The sequence below is a fragment of the Mustela nivalis genome (genome assembly GCF_964662115.1).
Source record: "Mustela nivalis genome assembly, chromosome: 11".
Lineage (NCBI taxonomy): Eukaryota > Metazoa > Chordata > Mammalia > Carnivora > Mustelidae > Mustela > Mustela nivalis.
In genome coordinates, this window is record NC_139030.1 from 42,308,068 (window position 1) to 42,332,143 (window position 24,076).

General features: G+C 43.6%; 1 long non-coding RNA gene across 2 annotated transcripts in view; it reads right to left on the reverse strand.

The window, feature by feature from the left end:
- Window positions 1-431: 431 nt before the first annotated feature.
- Window positions 432-24,076, reverse strand: part of LOC309843732 — a 44,587-nt gene continuing 20,942 nt past the window's right edge. The window contains exons 3-4 of one of the 2 annotated variants that reach the window (XR_014300319.1): window positions 15,628-15,671; window positions 432-626 (exon numbers count right to left, since the gene is read on the reverse strand). This is a non-coding gene — a long non-coding RNA (uncharacterized lncRNA). The remainder of the gene's footprint in view (window positions 627-15,627; window positions 15,672-24,076) is intronic. The other variant, XR_014300318.1, reaches the window with a different exon arrangement.

Sequence of the window (24,076 nt, forward strand, 5' to 3'; positions counted from 1 at the left end):
AGATGGTTCTAGGGACTTGTTAATCCCCTGGAGTATTTCTAGAGTACATGTTAGAATAAATAAATATTTTAGGACATAAGACATAAAGAAGCACGTCATGATTTATAGCACAGAACGATTTTTCTATTAGATTTGAGCCATGGAGGAAAGACAAAGAAAAGTACAAGGAATGTGTACTGAGAAAACCAAGACTGACAGTAAGAATCTGCAATTCCAGATAGCAGAATTCAGTGCACCACCTGGAAGGCTTTGCATTTTAAATTATCTGTTTCTTTTTAATTGACCAGATTAATTATTTCCACCTTGCCACTTGGCAGGTAGGTCACTGTTCCTTTTCACAACATTAATGAACCCATTCCCTTTTTCTCCATGTAATTAAGACGGTGAGTTACAGATCACATTCTTAAATTGGCTTAGTGTACAACCAACTCAGTCTTTATTAAACAAAATATATGACATCAAGTATTTCTCATTGAAAAAGTGTTGAGTTTTTACTGAGTTTTCCTCCAGTTGTTCTGAGAGTGGTGACTTTGTTCTTTATACTTTTTGGAAAAGAAATACAGACCTATAAAGATTACAGCATCCAGGGTGGTGTTTCATTCTTAATGTGCTTACAGTCTGGAGACCTAAAGGACAGCAGATGGATTAATGTTCAAGTATTTCTAATGCCACCAATTCTGACCAAGGCCTTTCATGAGCTGTTTGAAAAGAAATAACTTTGGGTATACTGTTAAAGTTAGTTAACTGAAATATATTGCCCTCTTCTGCTAGCTTTATTTCTAGGCCATTTAGGAAACCCTAGGAACATTAAGAGTTACTCAGTGCATTGAATACAGTAGCGGAACACAGCAGAGAAAGCTTTGTTTGTGGTGTCTATGGCCCTCCAGAGAGCAAGCTTTAATTTAAGCCAACCCAAGCCGTCTCCCAAAGCACGTGGCTTCATTCAGGACTTCGGGATCTCAACCTACTTCCCAGAGAACTGAATTGAGAATGAAAGTTTAAGGTGTTTTAAACCTTTTCAGGACCTGAATGGGATTTTCTCCAAGAAAATGAGTCTGGTAGAGCACCTAATCAAGAGGAAAACTGTTTGGAAAGAATGCTTAATGGTGGTCACCTTTGCTGTTGGCAAAAGACTAACAACACAAATCTAAAATATTAGTAATACAAGTGCATTGTTTTTACATACTGAGAGCTTGTGAGAAATTCTGTTTGCTTTGTCTGAATACATGGGGTTGGGATCAAAAATACAACAACTGAAATTTTTCTAATTCTTTGCCCCATTTCTTTGTAGAAATGGAATATTCTAGTCGCATGTAATAAGCTCTACTAATTACTGTGACAAAAGTGCTCAAGATTGTAACGTAAACTACTTCCTAATTTTTTAACGGAACCTACATTTTGTAATCTTTTGTTCCACAGTTGTAGAACTTTATGGTGTTCTTTTACTGTTGAGATTTCAGGTGGTTAACTGCTGTACTTCCTTCCAACCCAAAATGCAAGTGTGCAGTAATGATCTCCATGTGCTTCGATAAAGGCACATTGGCCTGTGGTTGTATTTTAAATAAGTGCCTAAACACACATACTGACACAGAGTCACAAAGTCAGCAGGAATGGCATTTCATCTTGGTCTCACTGTGGGCAGACTGTGGTTGTGACAAGAAACATACAAAGCTAATTGCAGTGTGGCTTAGCAAGGCTCTGTCTTCTGCACTGAGAGAGACCGCTTAAATGCATTTTACCCATTGTTGGGATGGCTTGAAACAGCGTGTAGTCTATCTATGAATAGGGCATTTCAAATTCATGTCATATGAATATGTGGGAATAGAGGTGATGGGAAGAGAAACGTATCCTTTTCAGGACCTGAAGTCCTTATACACGCTCTTAGGAGTCCTCTTTGGGGCCTATACCCAAAGTGTTCTGTGCTGGATAAAGCCAAAGACTGGGGCACTGGAAAGCACAGTAATAAGAGAGAAACATGCTCAGAGAAATGAGGCTTTCAACTTCCAGGAAGCAAACCAAACTAGGAAGCCACTTCAATATATTACCAGTCTTGGCTGGCCAATTTCACCACAGGGACCGAGTCATTCCAAATGACAGCAAGTCCATCTCTTTGTTTTCCCCTCCAGGAATAGATGCCAAGAAGCAAAAACATCTGCCTTGGGGAAATCTCCAGGCACTGTCAAAGTTCTCTGCTCCCCCTTTAACCAGATTTTACTGCTGAGCTGGCGCAAGAGGGCTGCCTGACGCAGCACTTGGGACCCCCTCCCCCCAGCCCTCACATACTGTAATGTAATCAGCTGCTCTCACTTGGCTCAGGCCTCTGGAGCCACATCTTTACTAACACCTCCGCTTCTTGCCTCCCTCCTTCCCCTTCCCACAATTAGCTTATCATTTCAGGATGGCGTCTAGATTAGGAGCTTTTGGGATGCTGTGGGGTGCGGTGGGGGAGAAAAATAGGAACCAGGACTAGATTAGGTCTTGAGAGCTTATCCCCCTGTATAAAATATTGGATGGGATACTTAAAAATAATAATCTCCAGGGATCTATCCAGTGATCGCAATACTGGTTTTCAGTTTCCCCCTGAAAAGGGAAAGACAACATGGTGAAGCTGCACACAAGCCTTTGTGACCTTCTGCTCAGAAGCAGCATGTGTCACTCCGGTGATACTTCATGCGCCAAAGAAAGTCATATGACCAGGTCTCACATCAATAGGGTGAGGATGTATAATTCTGTCCCACAGAGAAGCAGAAAATATTTTGAACAATATTGCAATCATAGGCCAATTATCAAACAGATATTTGAAGCTAAAAGTCTAGAAATTAATGCAAATGAAAAAGGAAAGGTATAGGGAACGAAAAGACAAGATCTTGGTCAAACTTGAGTAGCTAAAGAGATTATAACAAAGGCTGAGCAAAGGTCCATGTCTGATGACTGACTTGGAGTATTTTATAAATGACGTGGATAGAATCTGGCAGAGCTGGCTATCTAGAACTTAGAGCTAAGGTACTCCGAAGAAGTGGAGTTCAAGTAAAGTACTTGACCACAGCCGTGGAGTTGCAAAATGGGAAAGGCTACAATCATTTGTCAGTATGGGGTTAAAAGCTCAGCACTTCCTGACAAACATGTCAGCAATATGGTTCTCTCTATAACGAAAGACATCTAGGCCCACCTGGTGGTACCTAGCAGTTGGGGGGGGGGGGGCAGATGTAGTCCTGAAAAGAGAATGTAGCCTGGAAAGAAGAAACATCCCGTTTAAATGGGGCCAGTCCCATTTAACACTCCCTAATCTGGAGTGTTGACCTCACTTCTACTCAGCCAGGAGCTTGGTAAAGGTATTTCTCTCAAGATCAGATGAAAAGAGCTAAAGGGTCCCTAGCCGTTTGCTTCAGCTTCACTCAGTTAGCTAACAGCTCTGAGCCGGCTGACTCTCCTCAGCCCACCATCATCCCTGGCCCTCACGCAGCTCGATGACAAGGGAGAACTCTGGCTCATAAGGCAGATTTCTCCACACCTGCTTCCACATCTGCCTGGATCGGACTGAATGCTGTCAGTTTTTGGCTCGCGTAGACACAAATGTGTGCTCCAGCAAAACCGTGTAGACACAAATGTGTGCTCCAGCAAAACCGTGAGGCCCAAATGCAAACTCTCACAGAGACCCACTCCCTGGACACCAGCCTGCATGAGTGGCAGAGGGACACAGAGGTTCTCAGTTATGACCCCGTGAACTTGCACACCCAGAAACGCTCCACCCAGCTGCACACTCACTGACAAGGAGGTGGAATCCCAGGTGCAGGCTTCTCACAAAACAGCACCAGCCGTTAACTGGAAGCCATGTAGCAAGCCTGCGCTGACGTGCCCTCAGTGGCTCTTTGCCCTCTCCCCATCTGAGACATGAGGATGATTAATTAGAAACATCCCTGTTAGAAACCCACCATCTTGCTGTGCCTTCCTATTCCTTTGCATGTATTAATCCCACCTGCATGGATTAATGTCAGATTCCTTATGGGGGTAACTGGTTCTGAGGAGGAGGTCCAAAGCTGCCCTAAGCGAAGACAAAGCTCAGGAGATGTACGGGTATGAAATAACTGGGTCACATACCAGACCAGGAGAATGGTTTCAAGGCGAAGTGTTTCAAGGCTGACTGAAGGACTCTGCTCCCTCAGGACGGCGGGGTGGGGCGGGGGGACCACACGGCGGGGGATATGCAGCAATGTCAGCTAACCTCATGCCATGGAAAGTCATAGGGGTCCACTATTTACCTCCTCAGCGCTCTTCTCCTGTCTTCTGGAAAGAGTTCGGCTCCACTGGCCACAAGCGTGGGAACATGTGCCCAGTTTGGCCTAATCATATTAACTCGTATACTTATTTCTTAAACGTGGACAGAGAATCCAACTGGGACTAACTAGACTCCTTCCCTGGGATTTTTAAATGATAACTTGCCTCTTGGATCAGTGAAGCTGATGGTACCACATTTGGCCACCTTGGCAGGAAGGCTGTGAGGATGGTATTTCCTTGGAGGACAAGGGTGGGGATCGGTGAAGCAGGCACAGGACTAATACGTCCAGTTCAGGTCTGAAGACAGAAAGAAAGAAGCAGCAAGGACCACATCTTATTCTTACTTGCATCGCCAATGCCTATATGGTAGGCTACATATATGTTCAATGAATGGATAAATGCATGAATGAACATATGAGGCAATAAATGAGATTAATGAAGCAGAAGCAAGTGCTACTCAGAAGACAATTAGTCTAACACCAGGACAAGAAGGAATCGGGACACCGCTCAGCAGCCCTCCTGGACCAGAGCTGTTCCTGGCAGACACTTGTATTCTGGACCCCAGACTTGCCCCTCACAGGCTGCCTTCTCAGAGCGTGAGCAAGGAAAAATCCTGTGAGCCAGGTGCTTCACCCAGAACCTCCCTCTGGCTCGGAAAATCCCCCATGCCAACCACAGGGCTTGACCCAAGAGGCCTCTGGAACAGGAGAGGACTTTAGTTACACTCTCTAATTAATCTTGCATTTGGCAAGAGTGGCTGAGAGCATCAAAAGTCTCTGATCAAACAGATGCTTCTCCTGAGCTCTAACAACTAACAAAGTTGTCAACTATGCTAAGGAACAAGAAGCCATAAAATGGTTTAACAGCCCACTGCCTTGGTCAAACAGACATGGAGAGGAAGGTACTAGATTTTCACCCAGAAGGGGGATGAGTCTAAGTCTGAATGACCTGGAACAAGTCACTTGACCTCTAAGGCCCTCATTTTCCTTTAAAATAAGGATAATCATTTCTGTCCTCCCCACACTTCATTTGGTTGTAGTGAAGATCACTTTAGACAACGTTTATGAAAAGAGTTTGTAAATGGACAAAACATGGGTATGAGAGATTGTTACCAGTGCCACCAAGCAATTAACAAAAATTGGATTGGTGCTGGGAAAACCTAGAGGTAAAAAGGTCAGTTAGGAGACTGCAGGTTACACCTATGGGAAATGCTAACTTGAACCAAGGCAGAAGCAATGGGAATGAGAAAAGGGACGGGGACTCTCTCTTAATTTCTGCTCATATGAAGCATCTGAGTTGTCACATAAATAAATAAATAAATAGTTAGCAATTCTCGGTAAAGAAATCATCTTTCTTATCAAAACATTACTTGTTACAGTAAATCACCTGTTTCTAAATTCTGAATTTCTCTCTTATTTTTGTAACACAAGTGAGCTTGGTATGTATTTTATTATTGCATTTATCACCCTGATTTAATGTATTTGTTAAATTTTTCATCTCCCCTTCTAGACGTGAATCCCTGCAGGGCAAGGGCCATGTTTTATTAATATTTGAAATCTCTCTTGGTGCCTAGCACACTGTTTAATGCATAATAAACAGGTACTGTTTGATGGATGACTGATACATCATATCACACTGGATTAATTACTGCAAATCATCACAATAACCTTGCAAGGCAGGTATTTTAATTCCCATTTTGCAGACGAAGAAACTAAGACTCAGAGAACATAAGTAAATAAGCTACCCAAGGTCTCATAACTGGTAGAGTTTGGATTCAAATGTCCTGCTCTTGAGCCCACACCACCTCTGCCTGTTTCCTCAGGGCCCAGCAGATTCCTTATGGGGGTAACTGGTAACTGAGAGTTACCCCCATGTGCTTTTGCAGGTGTGTGTCCTTGTGCTTTTGCAGGTGTCTTACAGTTGCTGAACTCCTATCCAACCCCATACTTGTCTTGGCTGGACACACATTTTACTTTGGGGAGAAGGGAAAGAGCCTCTGGGAATGAGGCATGGTGAAGACCACGGGAAGAAGACCGACGTTGTAGGTCCTCTTCTGAAAATGATCGGCTTCTTCTGTGCCGAGATTCTCAAGGATAAAGCCTGATGCAAACCTTCCTTAAATCATTTATTTATTTATTTAATAATGAGAGCAAGAGAGCTCACAAGTGAGGGGGAGGAGCAGAAGGAGAGGGATAAGCAGACTCCCCACTGAGCATGGGGCTCAATCCCGGGACCCTCAGATCATGACTGGAGCTGAAACCAAGGGCACCCAGGCTCCCCAAGCCTGATACAAATTCTTAAACAAAACTAAGGGAAGTGCCCACTGCACTGAACTTGAGCAACCCTGCATGCCCCCACCTGTCCTATGGGTCTTCATTGTTTCAGGACGAGTAAAGAATGGAGAGAATGAAAAAGCTCAGGACCCCACATCTGTCTAGCTAGGAAGACAGCTAGCAAAGACTACCCAGAAAGGAAAAAAAGTTTCCAGCACCACTAGTAGTCTAGGATGTAGAGTTTTTAAAGGCTCCTTGTCACTGATAAGGGAAACCAAGCTACTGTCATGTGTCATGTCCCTGCTTTGTTTTTCTTTTTGTTTTTTAAAGGGTTTATTTATTTACTTTAGAGAGAGAAAGAATGAGAGAGGGAGAGCATGAGAGGGGAGAGGCTCAGAGAGAGAAGCAGACTCTCTGCTGAGAGGGGAGCCTGATGCAGGACTTGATTCTGAGACTCGATCCTGGGATTCCAGGACCATGATCTGAGCCAAAGGCAGTTGCTTAATCAACACAGCCACCCAGGTGCCCCCTGCATTATTTTGTTTTGTTCACATATTATAAGCATATCTGACCTGCCTGGTCCAGCTAATATATTGATATGCAAATATGTTCCTCTAATATGGGATCCAGAATTCATAGTGATATTTGTAGAACGCAACTAAAAATTGCTCCATTTCTGGGCATCTGGGTGGCTCAGTCGATGAAGCGTCTGACTGTTGACTTCATCTCCCCTCATGATCTCAGGGTTGTAAGGTTGAGCCCCATGTAGAGCTCCATGATGGGTGTGCAATTTGCTTGAGATTCTCTTTCTCTCTCTCCCTTTGCCCTTCCCTGCCCCTCTCTTTCTCTCTCTTAGAAAAAAAAATTGCTCCATATCATTGTAAATTTCATCATATAAACCAGTGACAATTTTACTGAGACAAGTGGTATCAGGCACTAGAGATGAAAGGATATTTAACTAAACTCAGAGAGGACAGGAAAGTATAAAATATAAATATATGAGAGGATATAAAATGTAAAATGTATAAAACATAAATGTCTCCTTTCTGAACAGCTACCTGTCCCATCCCACTCCCTTGCCAGAGGGATACTGTTGACAATTTCTGAAGTATCCTTCCAGAAATGTTTCCACATCAGTATAAACTTATTTAGAAAATGTATATCCTTAAAAAAAAAAAACAGTAAGGAGTTCATATTATGAATGCACTTTTGTACTGTGGTATACCAACACAATACATACATTTCTAATAGAAACTATTTATTATTAAGTGGTTTTAAATGAAATAATAAATGACTTTTGAATGAATAAATAAATGAATGACATACACTGTATGCTTTGATATGGTCCTGAAATGATCATAAAGCTAAAATATACACAGACTTTGCTCTTATTTCCCAATTAGTCCCACGTTATGGTTTTTGAGCCCTGTCAGTCAAGTAGGAGCATGTGGGCACTGACCTCCACGCGACTACGTCATCCAGAAATCCCAAACCAATGGCCTGGGAAGAGAAGAAGCAGGTTTGTTTTTTCATTGACAACCTAAGCACAGACCTCTAAAAATCTCACTAATTTAATTGAAACGAGGCTGAGTTATAGGATAATTCTATGCGTACACTCTCACTGAGACCTGAAACATTTTTTTCGAACAGTGTTCAGGCCAGGTGACTTTAATTAAGGAAAAAGATTCATATGCTATTTATTCAGTCCTGTGCATATCAACTACAGATATTCTAAAGCCCTTACATCAGATTCCTATTAATCACTTCAGCAAACAACTTTTGGGCTACTGGAACAAAGATCACTTTCATTCCTAGGCAGTTAGTGTGGAGGAATGGAGTCTGACCACATTTCTGAGCTGGAGCTCTGCTTCAGTCCTTGCACTGAGCTCCACAGTAGGGTGGGGAAGGGGCCGAAGGAAGAGCTAACCGTACACCCAACCGGTCTCTTAAATGGCCTCTGGGACCTCAGAGTGGGAAGCCCAACCAAGGCTGACTTCATGGTCTCCTTAACATTGCCCTTCTCAAAGGCGAGCTCCCGACTCCTCCCTGGCTCCCTGCACAGTCCCTATCTTGACATCCTGCTGGCCAAGCAGCTAGGTTCACAGATTTGTTCCCAGCAGGGACAGACCTTAGGGGTAGGTTAGGGTTAGGGTTAACCTAGGCTAACCCTAGGTTAGGTTAACCTAACCCTAACCCTAACCCCAACCCTAACCCTAACCCCAACCCTAACCCTAACCTTTTGCACCACCCATTCCAATATGCCCATTCTCTACTACCCCATGCCACACAGGAACAAAGATCTTCACCAACTCAAAGTCCTGATGGGAGAGGAGAACTGGTATTTATCTGGAAGGCTCTTAGCACCACCACCCCCCACCCCCGCAATGAGATCTGTGGTATTGGGAGTGTAGAACAGCTCAACTTTTCTCCCTGAAGGAAAGAGACACACAGGCATTTGTATCCTGATTCCTTCACTCAGTAGACCTACAGCTGATGAGCCTCCTTGATTTCTTTGAGTCTCAGCTTCACAAACAGTAGAGGGAGGAGGACATCACCTCCTTCATAGGGCAGTTGTAAGAATTAAGCTACACAAAGCCTAGTGGTTCTGAGGGGTAGACTGCCATGCTAACGTCCATTTTCACAGCTTGGTCTTCATCTTTATGATGGGACCACTAACCTTGGTTAACCAAATCTCTCACCACTGCTAAAAATCCCTCTTATAACGTATGTGTATCAAGTAAAGAGAAGATACACTGTTCGTACTCCAACTGGGGATATGTTTGGTTCCTCTCTGTATAAAACACAAGACTAGTTGGGGTTTCATATGGTTTTTGTCTTGTGCAGACATGCTTAAGCAGTACTGGCTAAAACCGCAGGGGATGAATAAGCCCACATGTTAGATGATGTGACAACTGACCAGCCATGCCTTGAACTTTGAAGTTGCCCGAGCCAGCCAGTCTATTAACCATGGTGCACTTTTTAAGATATGAGATCAAAGGTGAGTCTCTCCTTGCCCTCCCTTGTAAACAGCGAGATACCCACACACTTGCAAGGGGAACTGACCATGCGAGGAGGTGTGTAATAAGTGCCAAAGAGTGGCACAGGCAATACTCTAACAGCACAAACTGGACATCTCACTACCAAGTGCAGAGAATTTAGAATTGGCCCTTCCGCACCACGACTTCTGTGTTCTGAGCTAAACCCGAGCTGAGTTTTGGACCTTGAGGTCAGTTATCTATAATCTCGTCTTTGGCCCTCCTAGAAAGGCAACAAAGTTCCTCAAGGGCCTTCCTGATGGCACCTAGGATAATGTTTGGAACACAGTACTTGGTCAATTTATGATAAAATCGATTGACATTTACGGCTGTCAGTTGCCTGATTTTTAGACCAGGTATGCATATGGGATAGGTAGCAGGTGCCTGCTCTGGGCAATTCGAATGGTATTGTTATTGCTGCCTTTAATATTTCCTTGCAGAAACAGAACACAAACATCTGGCGGGCTGTGGATGGGGAGGGAAGTAGGAGGGCTTTTTGTTAAAGGAAGCTCAAAGGCTTACAGAGACAGAAGTGAGTCCCGATCCCACTACCAACAGATGTTCTGCAATCACTCCTGGCTGCTAGAGACACTGAGAGCTGAAGTTCCCAGGTGGTTCAGACCTGCCTGAATGTGACAAGGAAGGCCACTCATTAGAGCCCCCAAACCATTGCCCCAGGCCAATTTCAGGGATCCCGGCTGGGTCTGCCTTTCTGGGTACACCACCTGGGCCACGAAGCCTGGAAGATTACCTTGATGGCCACATCAATTTGGCAGGAAAAAAAGGCACTGAGATATCAGGCAAGCTGCTATTAGTGCCTGTGTTTGCGATCTTCTGGCACTCACAGCCCACACTGTCTGGCTTTCCAGCTTGCCCTGGCACCCAGGCCTAGCATTTCAGAAAGTTCTGGCAGCAGAACCTGCAAAACAGTAACTTTAAAAAAAACGTGGAGAAAGCTAATGTCGCTTTGGCAAAGCTCACCTGGGGCCACCTCCATCTGTCGGCCCCTCTCTTTATGGCTCTCCATTTTACTTTCTCTTTAGTGGTCAGAGCCTCTGCTGTCTTTTCCATGTTCTCACTGGGAGAGGTCTGTGGATGGTCTTCCACTGTCCCCTGGTTTATGACTCCCTCCTCCTTACGGTTTGACAGCTGGGCAAGACAGCTGAAGCAATTCCCATAAGGGCTGTCAGTGAAGACCGCAGTGGAGAGGAAATGGCTTACAATGCAGTGTACATTCCAAACTCCCTACCACAGATGGGCAGAGGGGCCTGCACAGAGCCTGAGATGGTCATAATGGGGCAGCAGGAGTGGTCTCAGGTCTCCTTTAGCAACACAGGTAGAGTGAACAGAGAAAGTTGTATAGGGCCTTTCCTGCTACCCTCTGGGCTCCAGCTAGGGTTCCTTAGTTGTAAGCAACAGAAACAAAGTATGTTTAAGTTTTAAAAAAGGAACTTGCTGAAAGGATACAGGGTAGCTCACAAAACAGAAGAGGGTGATTAGTTTAGTCTTAGAAAGGGCAGGAAAAAGGGAAGGTCTTGGGATCAAGGTAACAACCCATAAAAACATAGTAATTTCTTCAGAATACTTTTTTAATTTATTGATTTATTCCAGAGGGGGGAGAGGCAAAGAGAGAGGGAGAGAGAATCTCAAGCAGACTCCCCGCTGAGCACAGAGCCCAAAACGGGTCTCCATCTCATGACCCTGAGACCATGACTTGAACTGAAATCAAGAGTCAGATGCTTAACCCACTGAGCCACCTCAGTGCCCCCAGAACATTTTTGGGCCACCTTCAAGCTGTTCACCATATCTGGTGACTGTGACTGGCTATCCTTGGATCAAGTGACCCAAACAAAACCTCATTTGATTGACAAGGAGCTCACTTGTGAGAGGAACCCTAATGAAGAGACCCACCAAGACATCCCAGAGCACAGGGAAGGGCTTATACCCAAAGGGAAATAAGGGTTCTGCTAGGAAGAAGTTGGCCAACTACTGGGTGGCCAAAAGCAACAGGTCCATCGCTCAAAGTCACAGAATCCCTTTCTCTTCACTCTGCACGTGCTCTACCTTGCCACCAACTGCATTTTTACCAGGAGAAAAATGGTAGAAGAGTTAAGGGAGTCAAAGACAGGAGAGGAACTGATTACTATTGGCGAGTTCAGTAGACCTTGCCAGGGGAGTCTTGGAACTGTTTCTACTTCCTTGAAAATCTGAATAGTTCATTCACCCAAGTCAGAAACTTGGGAGATATCTAGATGCCTTCATTTTTCTTTCCTCTTTCCCTCAAATCAAATTGGGCACCGATTTCTTTCATTTTATACCCTGAACATTTCTCATCTCTACACAACTTTTCAGGCTTCCAGCCTTTTATTTGCCCAGGACCAAAGCCTTCTAACTCATAGCCTTCCCTCCAGGATGCTCCTTCCAATACTCTCGCAGGCTGCAGGCAGAGGGAGCTCTTGGGAACCCAAGTCTGTTCGTGTGTCTCCCTCTCAGGGGCTCCCTTGCATTCTGGAAAGCCTTGGCACACACACACTACACAGGGTCTCTTGATTAGTCTCCAGCTTACTTCTTCAGACTTTTGCTAGTTTCTCCTTTCTTTACAACCTTCACATGAAGTTTCTTGAAGCACCACTAGTGCTGGCTAGTTGTTTGTTTTGAAGAGGTAGATATAAAAGAGCTAATTTCTCCCACTGCCTAGATTTTGAGGGACAGAATCGTGGCCTTCAAAATTCATATGTTGAAGTCCCAATCCCCTGTATGACTGTACTTGGAGGAAGGAGGTACTAAATAAGGGTAGGACCCTAATATAATAGGATTGGTGTCCTTGTAAGGTGAGGGAGACCAGAACTCTGTCTGTCATGTGAGATCACAGTGAAAGGAGGCCGTCTGTAAGCCAGGAAGAGAGCTCTCAACAGAAATCCACCCTGTCAGACTTTGGTCTGCAGAATTGTGAGAAAGAAGTTTCTGTTATTTAAGCCACCCAGTCCATGGGATTATGTTATAGCAGCCAGAACTAAGACAAGGGGTGAACTGTGAAAGGGTCTGCATAAACCTTGACATCACTTTGAAGTCCTTTTTTTTTTTTTTAGGATGAGTTTTGGTATTTTTGCATTCTGCCTCAAAATAGTCTTATTTGCTTTGATATAAATATATTGTTTTCAATCACATGCACAGTGAATCAGGCCATAGCGATCTGCTGACATCTGGGATCCGAAGCCCACCATACCCCACTCTGCCACCCAAGGGGATTTAGAACCCAGTTTCAAAGCCCACGTCAGCGGTTTCTCCTCAAAGCTTTTGCACACTTTGCTCTCTGCTAGAACATCCTCTAACTCCTTTTTGCCCAGCTGGTGAACACTTTAAAGAAAAACTCAGTCGTCACCTCTGCTTGCTTTTTTTTTTTTTTTTTTAAGATATATATATATATTTATTTATTTATTTTTGAGAAAGAGAAAGAACAGAAGGAGAGTAAGAAGAAGGAGAAGCAGACTCCCCACTAAGGAGAGTCCGACATAGGGCTCAATCTCAGGACCCTGAGATCATGACCTGAGCCAAAAGTAGATGCTCAACCGACTGAGCCACCCAGGTGCCCTGTCACTTGTGCTTTTATGATGCTTCTGGCCTCACACCTCACTGTGAGGCCGGCGGACATCCTCCTTTCGGCACTCACTAGGCCTTTTGCAGATGTCCAGCCCTTTATTACTCGCATGTATGTTTATGTTTGACCCTACTTAATTGTTAAGGTCGTGGAGGGCAGCCAGGAGCTCTGATTTATTGATGAATGCCTAGGCCCCGAGAAGGGTGATGCACAAAATAGATGCTTGTAGATAACAGTAGAAGAATGAATGAGTGAAAGAACAAATGAACTCATAAATGAGCTTCAGTTAAAGCAACAGTCATTTCTGTGGGACATTCTTGAGAACAGTGGTAAAATGTGAAACGTCTCACAAAAATGGACAGTGAAATCTCTACCTAAGGCTAACAGCAGCAGCAGGGGGCAAGGTTCTGTCTGCTCCAGAAGGCGCGACCACAGAGCAGTCTGCCAGGAGGGTGATAGCTTAGGGCGTCTCCTGAGAGTTCCGCAACTTGTATTAGTGAGCTTGCTCCTGACACCCTCGTTGTCTCTCCGACGGAACCCCCTTTCTGAATTCTAACAGGGTTGAGTCCCTTAGTACCTCAGGCTTGGATTAGCATTTATTTAATTCGGACAGTGGCCTAAAAGCCAGCCCTCTTCAATCACTCTGCGTATCAATGCCAGGAGTACTCAACTCCATGCAAAATTCCACCTCAATCCACCACATACCTGGAGAACATTGTCTGAGAAATTAAAGCTCCTTCAGTCCCTAGCCTCAACGTACATCTCAATAGTAGTCCACGAAGTGAATTGGCAACACTGGCTCTGGGTATTCATAGTAGTGAATTCAATGGACAGAACTTCCAGCCCTTGGGCACCTTCTATCCTTGTAGCCTTGTCTACCCCACCTCCATTCACCATCTTTCCTCACCTGCCCCCCATTACCCCATCACACCTCCTCATTCCCATTTCCTTGCCTTTGCTTAGGAGTATGTCTTTTCCACCATTAGAATGTAAACTCCCTGAAGGCAGAAATGGGTTTCTGTTTCCTTCCAGGTCTTGCTCAGTGCTCTGCACATGGAGCTCAATGAATATGGACTGAGGCAGTGAAGTCAGTTGGCAGGAAACAACTCTGTGGGGCTCTCCCTGACCTTGTGACTTCACTTCCCACTTCCCAAGAGACCCACTTCTTTCTGTTCCTCTGTCTGGGTCCTGCCAGCTTGGGCCCTTGTGGCAGTCTGTCAGTTTAGGGTGATGCCCTGCGTCAGGGCTCTGGTAATGTGAGAATGACCCAAGTCTTGATGGTGTCACAGGCAGACATTTTCTTTGAAGCTTGACAGAACTGGCCAGGGTCTTTCTTCCTTTCTTGATGTTTCCAGAATAGAAACTATACACACACACACACACACACACACACAAAAACACACACTCTGAAACATATTCTAACTAGTGGGTATTCTTTTTATTTTTGTGAGTGACGAGGATGTTAGAATGGAGAGGAAAAATAAGGCAACAAGAGGACCTTCAAAGAGCTGGGGTGTCCTCTCAGGAACTCCACTGCCTACACACATGCACAGAGGCACACAGGGCAGCGAGCTCACAGTGTGCACTGCCGCTAGAATGGAGACCCAGTACTGGTCTCATGAACATCATGTCCAGATGGTTGCCCTGGCAGAGTCAGACAAAACCTGCTCAGAACACACAGACTGTGCAGGCTGTGTCTCTCCTTCACAGCGGAAGTCATGACCAGCACTGTTTCCCACTACCTCCAGCCATTCATACTGCAATCTGCCAAAGAGGAAGAAAGGAAGCAGTTCACAGACATCATTATCACTTGCTCTGTGAGGTGGTCTCCTAAACTGACCTTGTCTGCCAAACACGGCAGCCAAGACAGCTCCTGCCCTGGGATCAAATCAAAGGAGAGAGGAATTTCAGGAAAAAAAATTAAAATCCTCCTAGATAGCAAAACCCACAATGCTCTGGGGCCACATCTAATTAACTTAGAGCCTCTGATGTCAACAGCTTCCAAGGCTGGCATGGTGCATTCGCAAACACATTCCAGGAGAGTCAACATGATCTGGTGTTGACACAGGCCCATAACTGTCAGGGGCAGTAATTTTCAATTTATGGATGCCATAAAGCTTTGGCAATATGATTGCTACAATGTGTGGTGTGTTTTTGACAATAAGCAGGAGGTGGGGAGTTGGGGAGTACTGGCTCCGCATTTGGCCATGGCCATGGGCTCATGAAGGCAAACCTGTAATGATTTCTGCTATTGCAAAGCAACTGCAACAGAAGCTCCAACAATGAACTTAAGACTGTTATATGGTTCTTTACCACAAAACTCTACAGTTCCATATCAGACCAAAGGCCATTATTTATTCAATAAACATTGATTACCACCTATCATGTATTAGGCACATAATGCAGGACCAGCAATGGAAGCACAAGAAACAGGGTATAAACTTACCTCCAGGGGACTCAATCATAGGTCTCCTTGTTTCTAAGAATCCTCTTGGAGGAACAATGGAGAAAGGAAACAAAACAAAAGGAAATGAGTGGGATAACAAACACGGTTCTCATCAGCTTTTACACCTACCACCTCGGGACTGGTTCACATGGGCTCCCACAGGAAGAGTAACTAGGTCATTGTCTGACACCCAAAGATAATAGGTCTGATGATTGACCAAAGTAAAGCATAACCAAAAATATTCATTTATGATTACTTATAGACAAGGCCAACATGTGGAGGTCCTCAGAGTCTAGGGTTTGAAAGCCTAGGCAATGTGGCGCCAAGCTGGTATAGAACAGTGCCTGTGGTTTTATTTATGTGTATGCACATGCATCTAAGTCCAAATCTCCCCAAACAGATCCTTCCAGTTCTCAAAAGTAGAGGTCACTGGGTCATTGAGAGCTATGTAATCAGCAAACGTTTTCTAAACACCTACAGAATGCCAAGCTGACACAAAGGGGCAGACTGTGTGGCTCTCAGAAGCTAGTAGACATCTGCTTAACAACAGAGAGGAGAGAACCTGCTTAGATTAATAATCACACACTCATTTTCAGGCAATTCCAAGTAGGAAAAACTTTAAACAAAAAGAGATAAAGAAAAATGTTACCACTACCCATCAGACTGTCTAAAATCCAGAACACAGACAACATGAAGTGCCGCCAAGGAAGGGGAGCCGCAGTTCTCAGACGCTGCTGGCGGGAGTGCAGAATGGTATGGGCACTCTGGAAGATGGTTTCTTATAAAACTATCCATTCTCTTACCATACGTCCCAGCAATCATGCTCCTCCATGTTTACCCAAAGGAGCTGAAAACTTATATCCACACAAAAACCTGCATACGGATGTTTTTTTTTTTTTTAAAGATTTTATTTATTTATTTGACAGAGAGAAATCACAAGTAGATGGAGAGGCAGGCAGAGAGAGAGAGAGGGAAACAGGCTCTCCGCTGAGCAGAGAGCCCGATGTGGGACTCGATCCCAGGACCCTGAGACCATGACCCGAGCCGAAGGCAGTGGCTTAACCCACTGAGCCACCCAGGCGCCCCCCATACGGATGTTTTTAAGGCAACTTTGTTCATCACTGCCAAAACTTAGAAGCAACCAAGATGTCGTTCAGTAGATGAATGGGTAAATAAGCTGTGGTATATGCAGACAATAGAAATATTATTCAGCAGTAAAAAGAAATGAGCTATCAAGCCATAAAAAAGATGAAAGAAACTTAAATTCATATTATTAAGTGAAAGAAGCCAATCTGAAAAGGTTACATATTATATGATTTCAACTATATGACATTTTGAAAAAGGCAAAATTATGGGGACAGTAAAAAGATCAATGGCTGTCAGGGGCTTAGGGGAGGGGAGGGATGACTACATGGAGCACGAGAGATTTTTTAAGGCAGTGAAATTATTCTGTACAATACCAAAGTGGTGAATACATGTCTTTATACATTTGTCAAAAGTCATAGAAGTTATGACACCAAGACTGAATTCTAATGTAAACCATAGGCTTTGACTGATAATGATATGTCAATATTGGTTCATTGACTGTGACAAATGTACCATTGTGATGGGAGATGTTAATGGTGGGGGAGGCTGGAGGTGGGCAGGGGAGGGAGTATATGGGCATTCTCCATACTTTGTTTAATTTTGCTCAACTTTTGTGATTCCAAAACTCTAAAAAAAAACAAAGCCATAAATAAACAAACAAATGGATGAATAAATAAGGGAAAATGGCATTCCAACCTGTGAACACTTGAAGAAAGGAGTGGATCTGATGGGTAATTCTCTCAGCTAGGGTCCTGAGCAGATTTCTTGGGTTCTTTTTGACAGTGAAGTAGTTTACATTTTTTGGTGAATATACAGCCATATTTAGAGTTGGGATAATGGTTCCAATGAGTTTGTACCCAGCCTCAGGAGTTGGGTCATAGCTTCCAACCCACGAGTCAGACGAAGTCCACATAAGGAAGCTGGTGCAGTCCAGAGCTCTCAGTGTTCCATGGCCAGGAAAGATTATGCTGAAGAGTAAGAATGCTTGACCAGGCACAGTAACATGGCTGTGATACACTAAGTGAAAAAAGTACTTTGCAGAGAGCATGAATTCTATTTGACCTTAGACAAAAGACATACAAATTACTAACAGCAGTTGTCTTGAGATGACAAGCTAATGGTGTGACTTTTATGTTCTGCTTTATGCATTTCTATGTTCTAAATTTTCCACAATGTACAGATGTATTATTTTTTAATCAAAGGCAGAAGAGAGAAAATAAAAGAGAGAGAATGCTCGTTCATCAACAGAGTTCCCATTGAAGGGTTGGGTTTATCAAGATGAAAAGTGACCAGCAGATAAACCTCCCTAACATCTGACTCAGACCAAGCTTCTGAAGAAGGATTGAAGTACACTTGGGTTAAAATAAAAACTGCACATGAGAACATAAACCCATATGTGTTGTTTTTAAGTCAACCACATGGGCCATAGCAGTAACGATCGGGCCCAGTTCTTATCCACTCCAAGAAGAGAATCAAAAGAGCACAAAGTATTTGAACATGGCAGGTTTTCCCATCAAGGTTAAACCTCTTCATGCATGGAAAGAATAGGCTCTTTCCAAAGCTGAAAGGGCAAGAATGGTAGGGTCTTCAGTCCTAAAGCAGATACAAATAAGTCAACTGGAGTTGTTGGCCTGAGCGTTCAACTTAATAGGCTGAGAGTAAGGAGGTGGGGGAAGGAGACAGAAATTAAATAAACCTGAACCACAGCCAAGAATCAAAACCCAACACCTTCTACTTGATGTGATGGCTCTTCCAGGAGCCTGTTAACACTTCATAACTTAACTGACACCCACAAAAGAAACCTTTCCACAGGCAGAACACATAACAGTCCGTCCACACACCCAGAAGTGATCACAGTCTCTGGTGCAGGACAGACAATTCTTCCCAGAAAGAGCTCTGCAGTGAAGAAGCAAAAAATTGCAGGGACATTTTTAAATGTCCCTCAACATTCCTGAGTGTGATTTGTCCATTCAAATCCTGGGAAAACACATTTTTGCATTTCAGTGAAGGGCTCCTGTTTGACATGTGAGATAGTGGATTTCCCAGTCTTCTCTGGAGGGCCAGATGAGAACTTGAGGGTGGGCTATGAGTTCCTATCCAAAGCTGTTGGTCCACTGAGGTGCTGTCACCTTGGGTCCCTCTAACATGAGAAACATCCTAGTCAAGTTCACTGTGGCAGTCAGGGGTTCAGTTGAAGGTCAGATCTACAAAGTCAAGCAGGTGTCATTCCCATCCTGAGCTTTAAAAAAAAATACCAGAGCCAGTGGCCCCTGGGTGGCTCAGTCATTAAGTGTCTACCTTTGGCTCAGGTCATGATCCCAGGGTCCTGAGATTGAGCCCTGCGTCAGGTTCCCTGATCAGCGGGAAGCCTGCTTCTCCCTCTCCCAGTCCCCCTGCTTGCGTTCCCTTTCACTGTGTCTCTCTCTGTCAAATAAATAAATAAAATCTTGAGAATAAAAAACTTGCTGGTATTTAAAAATATATTAGAGCTGAAAAATTCTCTGTAGTCATATAAATTGACATATCTCATTAGGGGTTAGGGACGTAGGGTTAGGATTAAGTATGTGTTATTAAATATTAAGTGGCCTTTCTAGATTTTTATGATGTATGAATAACATTGATAATCACATCTCCTTTATCCTTCATAACAAAGCAATATGATAAGTAATATTGTCACTACCGTTTTATTTGAAGAAACTGAGCCTCAGGGAAAATGCCTCACCCAAGATGGTAAGCTATTAAGTGACAGAGCTGGGATATGAACCCATATCTTCTCACTCAGCACTCTGTCCACATTGCCTATCCTTGGGCAGCTAGCAGAGTACTACAAAGGAATTTCCAAGCAGGACTTGGAATGTAAGCCCGGACAGTCTGAGAGCTTTTCCAGGACAGGAATCATGTCCTGTTTACCTTCGTCTCAGGGGCTGATGAAACAGGTGAATGATGGAGGAAGAGAAGTCAGGAAGACTTAAGGAACACAGTGGGACTCAGTGGCAGCTCACAGACTAATGGCTTTGGGCGAATCAATGTCTCATGATGGGCTCCATCGGAAGGTAAAGCAAGCTCACAGGGAAGAAGCACAGCAGAGAGGCTGAGTTTTTACAGCAGCTCTGTGATCTTGAATTATGAAAGGATTAGACAAGGTTTGATATTCCAGATTGGAATATTAGAAAAGAAAATTCACAGACTCAGAAGTTCAGTGAGATATGCATCTCCAAGAGCCGGCTTGGATAGTGGCTGCAGCTCTGGGCATATGTAAACCTCCCTCCCTGACCTTTGGGGACTTTCAGAAACAATTTTGGGCCACTTCCAAGGCCTAACCTTTCAGCCACTGAAGACTAAAGCAGGTAAAATTTAAATTATTTTTGTATTTAAAGATACTTGTTCTTATTTTTTATTTTATTTATTTATTTATTTATTTATTTATTTATTTATTTGACATAGATCACAAGTAGGCAGAGTGGCAGGCAGGGAGAAAGAGGGAAGCAGGATCCCTGCTGAGCAGAGAGCCTGATATGGGGCTTGATCCCAGGACCCTGAGACCATGACCTGAGCCAAAGGCAAAGGCTTAACCCACTGAGTTACCCAGGTGCCCCTAAAGATACTTGTTTTTAGACAGTAAACAACGAGTGTTGGAGATGATGTGGAGAAAGGGGAACCATCTTGCACTGTTGGTAGGAATGCAAGTTGATGCAGCCACCTGGAAAACAGTGTAGAGATTCCTTAAGAAATTAAAAATAGAGCTACCCTATGACCCTGCAATTGCACTACTGGGTATTTACCCCAAAGATACAAATGTAGTGAAAAGAAGGGCCATCTGTACCCCAGTGTTCATAGTAGCAACGGCCACAATTGCCAAACTGTGGAAAGAGCCAAGATGCCCTTCAACAGATGAATGGATAAAGAAGATATGGTCCATATATACAATGGAGTATTGTGCCTCCATCAGAAAGGATGAATACCCAACTTTTGTATCAACATGGACGGGACTGGAGGAGATTATGCTGAGTGAAATAAGTCAAGCAGAGAGAGTCAATTATCATATGGTTTCACTTACTTGTGGAGCATAAAGAATGACATGGAGGACATTGGGAGATGGAGAGAAGTGAGTTGCGGGAGATCGGAGGGGGAGACGAACCACGAGAGACTGTGGACTCCGAGAAACAAACTGAGGCTTTTGGAGTAGAGAGGGGTGAGGGGTTGGGTGAGGCTGGTGGTGGGTATTAAGGAGGGCACGTATTGCATAGAGCACTGGGTGTGGTGCATAAACAATGAATCTTGGAACATTGAAAAAATAAAATTAAATAAATAAAAATAAAGATACTTTCTTTTGAACTTTTAATCTCGAGTGGGTATCCTTCTAAATCAGTAAATAAATATAATCTGCATCACGATGGTTAATAGTTATATTGTTCTCCACAATGAACAAGAACACAATTTATTCAACACTTTAGGGGCACCTGGGTGGTTCAGTTGGTTAAGTTCCTGCCCTTGATTCCAGATTGGAATATTAGAAAAGAAAATTCACAGACTCAGAAGTTCAGTGAGATATGCATGAAATCACTTGGTATGAATGCATCATACAGAAACTGTTAAAAAAAAAAGGTAATTATTAGCATGCATAACCACAAAAAGAGGTCATTTTGAAATTCTGGGATTCTGCATTCATTCTATTTTTTAAATTAAAAAAATATTTTATTTATTTGACAGAGAGAGGTCACAAGTAGGCGGAGGGGGGGGCAGGAAGCAGGCTCCCCGCTGAGCAGAGAGCCCATGAGATCATGACCTGAGCAGAAGGCAGAGGTTTAACCCACTGAGCCACTCAGGAGCCCAGGATTCTGCATTTAGAAACAGCTTTTTTTTTTCATGTTGACTCTGCTCTCCCTGAATCTGTGTTTTTAGTTTCCAATAATGTTGCATGGGGAGATGGCAAGCTCGCTTTAAGGAGAGAAAAGGAGAAACCCCACACACCCAGGAGGCTACTGGAGCTAGTTTTCAGATTGCTTTATCTCTTTAGTATTCAAATCCTCACTAGCTGATCATCAAATTCACTGCAGTCTAAACTGGCCTATGATATTTCTTCTGTGTTTGGAGTTTATATTAGAAATTAAGATTTACTGCATTTGCAGACCAGTTTTAGCCTTTTCATGAAAAAAATGGAGGCAATAGAGACCCACTTGTCCAATGTGTCATTTTAAACACGGTGGGCAAGCAGAGGGTGGCAGCTTTATTTATCACCACACGCTCACTGGAGTGCTGGTAAATGGAATTGCTTGCTCTGCCAAGCTCACAGGGAAGAAGCACAGCAGAGAGGCTGAGTTTTTACAGCAGCTCTGTGATCTTGAATTATGAAAGGATTAGACAAGGTTTGAGAGAAGGGAGGCTCTGTTGTTTTTCTTCCTTCTTTTGTGAAGATTTGAGGGTGAGGAAAAGCCTAGAATAACGACAAGGGAAAAAGTCCACCAGATGATCCTCATTGGAAAATGGGTTGGGAGATTTCTGATTTATTCCCTCTGGTTATTTGCCAAGTCAGAAATCATGATGCAAATAACGACTTTTCTCTCTGGAGTGCGGAATTCATTAGTGTTAGACTTAAAGTCTTGCTGGGTCCCTGAAGCACTTGCTTTCCCTGGCAACCTTAAGGGCCACACAGTATTCCATTCCATGAATTTGAGAGTTGAACCCCATGTCTGTTTAATGACATAATGACATTACTGATAAGTGAACTATATTTTTTGGAGATGCTTATCTTTTCTCTTTGCTGCTAAACTGTGTCAAATCGAACTGACCTGCAAGCATTTGGATATTTTCTTCAGTGCAGATGCTACAGATACCACTAGTATCATTTCTAGGCCAATCCCTTACTTCTCTCTGCCTGCCTACCCTTTAGACCACACCCCCAGGTCTCTGCTCATCTCACCACCCTTGAGGGCCTCTGCAAAGCATGTGTCTGACAGAAGCCATCTTCCTGGGAACCTTATTCAAAGGCCTCAGTGTAATGGGAGATTTCTCCCTGCAGATGCAACCTTAGCCTACCTCTCCATCTTCCTTGGCAGCTACCAAATTCTTGAACAAGTAAGTCATGCTGTCCCTTATCTCTGGGCCTTTGCAAAAACTAGTTCCTTGGGAAGAAATGCCCATCTGTTAAGGTCAGCAAGGGCTGTCATAACAAAATACCATAGAATAGGCACCTTAAACAACAGACATTTATATCTCACAGCTCTGGAGCCTAGAAGTCCAAGAACAGGGTGCCAGCATGGTCAAGTTCTGATAAGGGCTCTTTTCATGGCTTGCAGATGGTTGCCTTCTCACTGTGTTCTCATGAGGTGGAGAAAAATCTCTTTCTCTTCTTCTTATAAGGAAACTAATCCCACCAGGAGAGCCCCATCTTCATGACCTCAGCCAACTCTACCTCCCAAAGACCCCATCTCCAAATACCATCACATTGGGAATTAGAGCTTCAACTTATGAATTTTGTGGGAATACAAAGCATTCAGTTCATAACACCATCCCACCATCAAATAGGATTTGCTTCAAGACTTAACCTAAATGCTACCTCTGCTGGGCATATTTCCTGAAATGCCCAAGGCTATATTCTCTTTTGGCATACTGTGTTACCACAGTATTTGTCACACTGTATCGCAACTGCTGATATATCTATAAGTCTTCTCCTGCCAGGCTGAACTCCTTGAGGGCAGGAAATATTAGTCATTGATGGATCCCTACCACTCAACATAATATCATGCATATAGTAAGCATTTAAATGCCTATTGCCTGATTGCATGACTCAGGATCATGCTAGTTGTTTCAAGAACAATGACCTTTAAGACAAAGAAATTTATTTCTCGTACACTAATCTATTGATTAGTTGTTTTATCTGCATATCCTAAATCATCCTTCAGTGAAATGATCTACATTTTGAAGGTACTTATAAGCAGGCAAAGCACCATCCATATACCTTTATTCATCCATAATTAGCCTCAGGTTGGACCTGAAGTCAGTGAGCATGGCCTGACCACCTGTGCCATTACTCAGGCCAACTTCAGACCATCACATAGCAAGAACAAGAGTGAGACTGTATCTCAGTTATTTCAGATGAGAATTTGACACCTGATGGTATTCTGATTCTTTTTTTGTTTGTTTTTTAAGATTTTATTCATTCATTCATTTGAGAGAAACAGAACATGTATATGAGTAGGGGGATGAGCAGAGGGAGAGGGACAAGCAGACTGCACTGAGTGCAGAGCCTGATGTGGGGCTCAATCTCATGATCCCGAGACTGTGACCTGATGAGACCATGACTTGAGCTGCAATCAAGAGCCAGAAGTCCAACCAACTGAGCCATGCAGGCATCCCAATGGTA